Source organism: Anas acuta, chromosome 1 (assembly GCF_963932015.1).
Source record: "Anas acuta chromosome 1, bAnaAcu1.1, whole genome shotgun sequence".
NCBI classification, from domain to species: Eukaryota; Metazoa; Chordata; class Aves; order Anseriformes; family Anatidae; genus Anas; species Anas acuta.
Window position 1 is genome coordinate 178,056,687 of NC_088979.1, and position 10,000 is coordinate 178,066,686.

The window sequence follows — 10,000 nt, forward strand, 5'->3', positions numbered from 1 at the left end:
AGCATAATTCTGAATACCATGCTGAGAACAAGCCACCTAAAACCCGAGTCTTAGAAATGACCCAATCTTTTTTGAATCTGTTTTTTTTTTTTTTTTTTTTTTTGATTGGACTACATGAGAACTGTTGAATTTCCTCTCTCTGGGGAAGTAGAGAAGGATGACTGGTCCTCTCCAAAGAGAAGTCTGGTCTCATATGAGTGTGGCAATCTCTTGCCATACCTCAGGGCAATGCTGAAGAGTAGAAAATGAATATTATCTGTCTCATTATATGGAAAATGATGATCATGCTTGCTACTTTCCACTGTGTTGGCCCAGTTCTTTTTCTGATGTGGTAATATGAAACTCTAAAGATGGAACATGATTGTCAGACATACCTATTTTTCAGAGGTGGATAATTGAATACACTAAAAGTAATACAATGTCCATCTACAGTACTGTATAAATAGAAAAATGACTGAGATATATACCTGTCATAGGGACTATGAAATTATTATTTGCTATGCAATTTAAAGTGTTCATATCTATCCATAATAATTACTAATGAAGGGAATTTCCAATTATGTTACTTTTTGTGTGTGTGTGTGTGTGTGTGTGCTACCCAAACCATATCAGTGTTGTTTTTATCTTAATAAAATGTTAGGAACTTCTTCCCTTCAGCCCTCATAGCATTGTTTCATATATTCATCCTCAGATCTGTTACATCACTTAGAGATAAATAGTTAAATATGAGATGCATGTCCAGAGTCTTTAAGGGAGCTGACCACCAAATCATCTTTGAGGCATTGTTTCTAGATTTAAGAGCAGTTAAATTTGAAGTGTAACTTCCATAAATGCTCATCTATCCATAATATATTTCTTAAAGAAAATGGGGCTTGTTAAGATGAAGTGACTTTTGACTTGTAGTTTTTGTTTACTTGTATGTTTGGTTTTGTGTGTCTTTGCACTTAAGCACTTACCTGTATAGGAGTTGTGATTCTTGCTCTTTTTTTTTTTTTTTTTTTTTTTTTTTTTTTTTTTTTTATGGTAGATAAGTTAATTATTTCTATTCTTTTTGAAATAGAATAGAAATTTCAAATCTGAAAATATAAATTTACAAATCTGAGTGGTAGAATTAGCTTCTGTAAGTCAAAGTTATTTAGATTTTGTTTGACGTAAGCAAACCATATTTTTCCATGGCCAAACTCTACTGTAAACTCACAGGCAAAGTTAAGGTTATAGTATGGTTTTCCTTGTTTGACAGATTCTGAGCATATCTAGTAGCTACATTAATTAAACTTGAAACTTACTTTCAGATTGCAGCCTGAATGCACACAAAAGACAGAATTCTACAAAAGTATTTATTGAGAATTTCTGGACAAAAAATGCACTCTAGCAAACCACAGATAAATTCAAAACCAAACCAAATCAAACCAAACAAAACAGCAACAATAATAACAATAACCACCTTTAATTCAAATAAATCATTTTGTGCTTTGAATCAAGAATTTTTCATCACTTTATTCATTATGTAGCATGCAGGTTAATAGATATGCTTCAGTAACTTAAGTGTGATCACTGAACAACTGGACCACCAAACAAGGGCTTCTTCAGTGTATTCTCCCATCATTGAGACACTCAAAAGTTCCAGATTACTCCTTTCTCCAACTCCACTCAAAAGAGTTCACTTTGAGTTGTAGAAGTTTATCTGGCATGACTGATAAACTTGGCCAGTTATTCTCCTTCTATCCAGAGATCCACTTTGGCCCTCACAACTGTAGATCAATTGAATAATGTTATGACACAGTGTGCATGGACAGCTAGAAGAATCAATGTAGTAAAAGAGTTTTAAAAGCTCTTCAGTCAGTTGGAAGTAAAGAGTAGAGCTGGCATAGGTTTCAGTTAGGGAGGTATCTACATTTCTCAGTACAAGCTCAGGCTTTGATTTCCATAATTGCATACATAAAACTACATTCATGCAACATGTACGAACAACTGTTACTGTAATTGCACACACAGGCAGATTACATATCCACTTCTTTGTTCCTGCAGTTACTGCATATACATGTATTTGGCAGTTATAGTCATTGGTAAGCATTTTGGAAATCTGGCACATTGAAATTATTCAAGCAGTAAGTCCATTGAAGTATCAGAAGCACAACTTTATCCAGGAAAATCAAAGGAAAAGTATACTTTTTTTTTTTTTTTTACATTTTTTTTTTCTTTTCTGATTGTTGTAAGTTATTAATTGCAGCACAAGGAATACTATATATCAAAGCTGACCCCATACTTCAGATGTGTTCCAGAATGGATCTCCAAGCTGAAGACAGGAGAATCTGAACGGTATTTGAAGCAGTGATAATATAACAGCAAGAGCCCATCCAGGAAAGCAGTCATGGCATTGCCAGGACATGAGCACCGAATACCTCCAAACATGTCCGTGGTGTGAGGAGCCTCCTGCAGGTGTCAAACTGGATTTCTGAGGTGCTGCAGGACTGTGATCCTTCTGATCACCGTAAACATCAGGTGAAGTTTAGGCGGTAATGTTGGGAAATGGTGCTTCCTTGTCATGTGTAACCTACCTTGAAGTGATCTTCCTTGATTAGATTCTGGAAGGTGACCACTGACTTTTAATATAGTGCAAAGGCTTTTTAATTATTAATTTTATTTATTTATTTATTTGTTTGTTTATTCATTTATTTTCTGACAGTTATAATCTGCTATCATTAGGCAACAATTTTGAAGGGTGTATATATCTGTGGTGCATGCACTTTCAGGAAGAAAAATCAATCTGCATCCAATATATTGTATATATAAGCCATTTGTTTATTTGATAGACTTGTTAACTTGTTTATTTGAAACTTTAGGGACTTACTGTCAAACTTGTTTAACTTTGTCTTCTCCCAAGAATTCCAGGTACTTTACTGCAGATATAGGCCTAAATGGAGCTCATTGTCAATCTATGCAGAATGAAATAGTTTCCTTTGCAGGCATCCTGCCCGGTTGTAGAAACTTCTGGTCTGACAAAGCTCTGTTGCTCCAAGGTCAAAGAATCATATAATAGAATCATAGAATATCCCGAGTTGGAAGGACCCATAAGAAACATCAAGTCCAACTCCTGGCACCACACAGGTCTACCCAAAATTTTAGACCATGTGACTAAGTGCACAGTCCAATCACTTTTTAAATTCAGACAGCCTTGGTGCAGTGACTACGTCCCTGGGGAGCCTGTTCCAGTGTGCAACCACCCTCTCGGTGAAGAACCTCTTCCTGATGTCAAGCCTAAACTTCCCCTGCCTCAGCTTAACACCATTCCTGTGGGTTCTGTCACTGGTGTTTGCAGAAAATAGGTCACCTGCCTCCCAACTCCCCTTCGCAAGGAAGTTGTAGACCAGGATGAGGTCCCCCCTCAGCCTCCTCTTCTCCAGGCTGAACAGGCCCAGTGTCCTCAGCCGCTCCTCACACGTCTTCCCCTCTAGGCCCTTCACCTTCACCACATCTTTGTCTGTGTGGAGTCTACAACTCTGGAACTGGCCAGTTTGCCATGGAGCAACATATGGCAGTAAGATGGTTCTACCTGAAGGTGTATCATAAAGCTCTTAATAAGTATGCAGTTGCAGGAATGAACACTTTAAATTATAATAGATATATTATAATAGTGAATTAAATCCACTTTAAATTATAATAGATCATAGCATGTGAGCTTCTATACAGCTAAAGCAGTTCATCAGTTCGGTAGGTTATATGAAGTGCCAGGAACTCAGCATCTGAAAAGACAGTCCTGTTACCTCTCATAAGGGATATAATACATAATAAGAGTAGTTTTAGTAATATCAGTAATATCACCTAAGTTTCCAAATTCTGACAAACTCTGGTTCATGCACATGCACGTGCACATGCATGCATGCTAGTATTATTGTGTTCTGTTAGCACATCTTTAAATACCTGCATTTTATTATATAATTGTCTGTTGTTCTCAGTTCATCACAAAATTCCCCTTGACACAGGTGGGAACTGTGCACACAGACTAAATTGATGTGTCTTTTAACTACTGTGCCAGTCCGGAAAGAACAACATAAATTTCCAAAACGCATCTCTTGGTAAAATAAATATGTAGAAAATGTGAGCGCATAGCATGGATATAATGTTAAATGCAATGCAAACCTTAAAAATATGTAAATAAGAAGTGTATGCTATTTTAGCTCACTGCAGCTGATAAGCATTCAGTATTCTTCCTTACTTACTACAAATCTCTGAAAATTATAGTCTATAGTAAGCTTCTAAAATAAAACTCTGAACACCACAGACACACAAAAGATGTTCAGAAAATTGTGCAGGGTAGCTCTAGAAACAAGTTTTGAGAACGAGTCTTATAATACATGCAAAGATTAGGAAATAAGTTTTATTTTTGTGGTCATTATTGTCATTATTAGCAGTTAAAAGGATAAGGTGTGGAAGCAGAGTGTCTCTGTAATGAAAAAGTTCTGCATTATCTACTCTGTTGACTGTCTACACAGGCATTGCCTTGCCTGTTTCAGGAGACACGTGTGGATGTATAGATAGTAGTGATTGTTATGGAAGATTTGAATGTCCTCTGACATTGCCTGGTATCATGTACTATTCCTCTGTCACCTGATGATCAAGCTGCAACTTTGTGTTTTCCCATATGTAAATAAAAAAAGGTATTGTATTCCATGAAATGTATTTAAAGAAAGCTGGAAGAGTATGCCTTGTTTTCCTGCAGGGCAAGGGGAGCTAAATAGAAGATTAGTTCAATGAAGGGGCAGTGAGGTGGGGGGGTGGAGGGGAGGACTTTAAATAAATAAAATTACATGAAGGAACTGCTATTCTCTATTACATCAAAGGGACATGTTATCTTGTCCAGCCATGGTACATTTCTTTTTAAAGACCTTAGGTTAAAAAGCTTTTATATAAATATTTGTAGAACTGAAGCCCATATCCTTAAAATATGAATTTTAATAAGAAAAAAGAATTACCCATAACACTTAGGAGTTTTATCATCTTGATTCTTAAGTTATTTCAAATTCCTAAGCTTTCCAACTAAGAGTGAAAAGAGTTTGTAGTTCTGTGCTTCAGAATTACGTAGATAGTATCCAGGTAGCAAAGATACAAATATTGACAACTTCATGCCTGGAAGTCCTTATAGATGCCTGTGTGATTTTAGGTACTTAAGTACTCTGACCTGTCTATCTGTGAGAATCAAACCACGAATGTGAAGAGAGCACTAGGCCTTGATTTCAGCATGTCCCTACCACTGCTGTCCTACTGAGATGCAGAGCAGGGCCCATCACATTCACTTCTTCTTGCCTTTCACTGCCCAATGTGGGCATGCAGGATAGAGCGGTTCTTGGGTTCTTGTCAGGGCAGCAGCAAAGAGGGATGACCCTGACAATGATGGTACTGTCATAGATATAACTGGCACCATATCTTGGAAGAAAATTAATCTCATGGAACTGGAATCTTAATATGTTACTCCCCATCCTCCCACAGTGCTGTCAGCCTGCTGCACTGGACTAAAAGCAAGCTCCCTCTGTTTGCATATAATTTTAGGATCAGTTACTTATCAGGTATTTTCAGTTCAAAAGTGTAAAAAGTGGTAATATATGGTAATACATCATGCCATTTAAGCACAAATGGCTGACTCTTTCATGGATGGTTCATAGGCTAATAATCACATTCCCTTGTAATAAGAATTTCTTATGTAAGTAAGGGGCGGGAATTTGGACTGTCATCAACATCTGTAAATTGTATGAAACTCTGAATGTCACTGTCCTATATTTCCATTTGTAAAATGACTTTTCCTGAACCATTTGTAGAAGAATGTTCATTCACAGATAAGTCTAATGATACAATGCTTCTTTACCCAGTATTCAAAAGGTTCTTTTCGTGGAGGATCTTCACTGGTTATTTTCTGAAATGGTTAGTTATATGGCAAACCTTTTAGAGTGCAATGCAGGATCATAGCCAAGATTCTTTGAGGGAAAAGAAAAAGAAAAAAGTTTTAGAGATCCTCTCTATTTGAAATATATTGTCTTGGACCTATATCAGCATTTAGTAAACCTTTATTGTTCTGCTGTGAGTACATATAAAAGTGCCATAGGCAGTCACACAAGCTCTTAGCAAATAAAAATATACCTTATTCATTAAACACCTCAGTGAAGAAGACATTTTTGCCCCTGTCTTAGAGCACTGTCTAATAAGGCACGGAGAAATAGTGACTTTTTACACACAAATGAAACAATAGATTCTGAATATCCATACCATAATAGCCTCTCTGTTATTCTATACAAAAATACACAGCAGAAAATTAACACTTGGTACTTTGAAATAATACTTATGATTCATATGAGGGTGAACATAGCAATATAGTTTTATAGCAAAAAAACCCACAACCCTGATATTTGAAAATGAAGAGAAGAAAACATTGAAATAGTTTTCAGGGGCAGAGGAAGGGGGGGGGGGGAGGAAAAGGTTTTAAGTAGTTATTCCTTTTCCCAGTTTTCAAAGGTTCTGCATTAAATGAGAAACCTCACTCAGTAGCTCCTGCATTTGCCTGTTTCTGGTGTTAATTATCTTTTGTTTGCCCTTGATAATCCTGAGGTTGGTATGCAGATAATGAAGGCTGCAGAATCATCTCAAAGTGTAAAAAACAATGGCATTGTCAATTCTGCATCACAACACTTTATAAATTATGAATGTTATCCACATTAAAGAGAATGGTAGACTTTTAAAATTACTTCCATGAATAGATTAAATTACAAGTATTATTACATTTCATTTTATTAAGTGCATCTTAGTAGTTATTAGGGCAAATGAACATGTTCTCTCAATTACATAATAACATTAGGACTAAAAATTATGCATCGACACTCCCAAATGCATAATGCTGCATTGTATATTAATCATCCCAAACAATATTTTCAGTTTATATGAAGACAGTTATTACCTATTGAACAATAACATTGTTATTGATTTATTGCAATTCAGCTCAAAGAATGATTTTTTAAATAAAAGCTTAGATTCTTTTCTGGATACTTTAATAATTTCTAGCTCTTAGAAAAAATGTAAGAGTCTTTTAATTACTCTCTTTTATTAATCTAATTACAATAAGACAAAGTTTAGCATATATTTCATTTTTAAATATCCTGTATAAAGCAATGTAGCACACATTTAGAAAATACCAATTAATTTAAAAGAATACTTGTTAATTTTATTTTTAACAAATTGTAATTATTTACATGCTGTAGTTTTTAAGTTATATTTTAATTCTCTCAAACAATTCTTAGTGGTCAGCTCTGTAGGTCATCCTACTGATTTTTATGCCAATAAAAGCTTTCATGTAAGTAGAATAAAAACAGCATCAGCTAACACAAGCAGGAAAAACACCTGATACTAACCCACTGAATTAAGTGATAACATTTGTGCTCATTTATGTGGGAAAAGGATTGAGACCTTACCCATTTTAGACATATGTAGCAGCCAAGCATTTTAGACACCTGTAAAGCAGCTACTGATATCAAAACTTTCAGAGAGCTTTGCAGTTTCAAATTTTTATTTGGGTGTATTATATGCATTGATTTCAATGTACTTCTAAAAGTACATTTGTTTATTTATTAAATTGTTCAGATAACTGTCTCACTGTTTCCTGTATTTCTAATACCTCATGTTAATTAGATTTGGTAATGAATATACTGATCTGCTGTTATTTACTTTAACAAAACTGGGATTTTATTTATTTATTTATCTATCTATTTATTTATTAGTATTTATTTTATTTATTATTATTTTATTTATTAGTATTTATTAGTATTTATATTTATTTATTTTATTTATTAGTATGATTACATAAGGAATAAACATCCTTTTATTAAAATTGCAATTTTTACAGTGTCAGCAATTTTTCTTTAGAAAAATCAGAGATTGTTTTTATGTATTCTATTTTTCTGCTTTCATTGTATTGTCATACTGTGCCATTTCATAAAACATGCTGGACTGATGTTTTAAGGGGGCAGTTACTGACTCATCAGTAAACTAACAAAAATAAATAAGAAACATTTCTGTATTATTCATCTCAACTACAGATCACTGTCAATAAATCGATTTTTAAAGCTAATACAAAACACTAAAAATTATCTAAATATAAAAATGTTAACATAGTTCCTTTAGTCTTGAACATGTGGTATGATCTGCTTCATTCAGCAAGAAGAGTGTACAAACATGCAAAATTGCATGCTCCTAGAGAATATGAAAAAGTATATTTTCATTTGAAATATTTGTGGGGAGGGGAAGCCTTTCTGGAACATAACAGTTCCTAATACACTGTTAATCTTTGTGCTATCTAGAAAGAACTTTTTCCCCATGCATTCTGTCCTTGCTCTTCCTACCATCTGGAGTAGAATTTATTAATACCATCCACAGAAAGCCTGTGGAAATGTGTCTAATAATGAACATTTAGAATCAGTAAATGTTCTAATTGGTCATTTCATGGAAGTATGTCATCAGTGTAATTAGACATTGTTTATATTAGCAGTGTATTGAGTAACATGAAATGACTAGGTGATCCTTTCTGGCCTAATGTTATTAACTAAACAAAGTAAGTTAGACTCTTTATCACCGTTACATCGGATTAAAAATGACTGGAACTAATATATGTGCAGTTGACAAAATAACTAGCCTTCTTAGTTCCAATTAGTCTTCAATTAAACTGTATCAGCAGTGTTGTCAGACTTACAGATACATTAAATTGTCTTTGAATCTGATTCCTTCAGTTCTTCCTCTTGCTAGTAAGAAAGTTTCAGACATGAAAGCGTTAACATCTCCTTTGAAATTACTCCTATTTAAGAAGAAAAATCATATTACTTTCTTAATCTTTCTAATTCTATTCTCATAAGATGATCTTGGATTTGTTCCTTTAGCACAGACTCTTTAGTGCAGTCCTGATTTCTGTATTAATGAATTGAGAAGATGACATCAGGCTCTTAGGTAAGTGCTATAAACTCAGTCATATGATTTTTATAGTAAGATATCATGTGTAAATATATATATATATATATATATATATTGTCCGTTCTTACATCAATGTTTCTTTGAAAAGTAATAGTTAGATATTATGTAGGTAGCACACAAAAGACCATGTAGTAGTTTGCAATTTACCTTTTGATCATCACAAGAAAAATTTCTACTGGGAAATGAAAGCCAAACATAATTCACTAAAATTACACTGAATGCCCTCTAATCAATACAGATAAATCTAGAGTTTGTTGTTAAATCGATCTTCTCCTTTATAGAGATATACTGTCTTGATTGTTTTAGGGATAATTATTTCACAGGGAATTTTTATGATGATTAGTAGAAACGAGACAACAGTAAACTTGACTCAGAGCCACTGAATTACTGTACTGCAGAGTGCATTTGTCTCTTCTAGTTTGAAGCTTAGTTATATCAATACTGATTTATATCATTTCATGTGATGATGTTTTCCTGAGAGAAATGAAGTGAAGCTGATTTCATTTCAGAAATGAACAGCCTCTATGTTTGTTTTTCTTTTATAAAATTGTCAGCTCTTGCCAATATAAATAGTCACTGATGCAGACTTTCCCTTCCTGCTTTTATCACTTAGGCTGATTCCTTGACATACATCATACTGAAAAAGTCCAGATAAACTTTAGAGAAATACAAAAATGTTTAGACTAGAAAGACAAAGGTTGAACCATAGGATTACTTAAAATGGTGTTACTGAGCTATTTCTATCCACATGAAAATACAATTTAAATATCAAAGATTTAAAAAGTCAAAAGTTTTCTACTTCAGCTTCAATTTGTAAATGAAGAACTTTGTAAGTCTGCATGATTTTAACAGATCAGATAACATATGGCAATATAGCATTTAAAAACATAAAGAGGAAAAGGAAGAGAGAGAGAAGGATGAGTTTCTATGGAATGAAATAGATATAATTGCTTGCAGAACTCTATCTGAAACAAAACTGAATTGCAACACATTACTC

General features: G+C 34.0%; 1 long non-coding RNA gene across 3 annotated transcripts in view; it reads left to right on the forward strand.

Annotated features, from left to right (window-relative positions):
- The window catches only part of LOC137849667 (uncharacterized), a 17,150-nt gene that overhangs the window by 3,727 nt on the left and 3,423 nt on the right, over positions 1-10,000 (forward strand). Inside the window, exons 2-3 of one of the 3 annotated variants that reach the window (XR_011092019.1) lie at positions 2,231-2,502; positions 8,913-8,979. This is a non-coding gene — a long non-coding RNA (uncharacterized lncRNA). Of the gene's footprint in view, positions 1-2,230; positions 4,667-8,912; positions 8,980-10,000 lie in introns of those variants that run through there. The other 2 variants (XR_011092018.1, XR_011092020.1) reach the window with 2 other exon arrangements.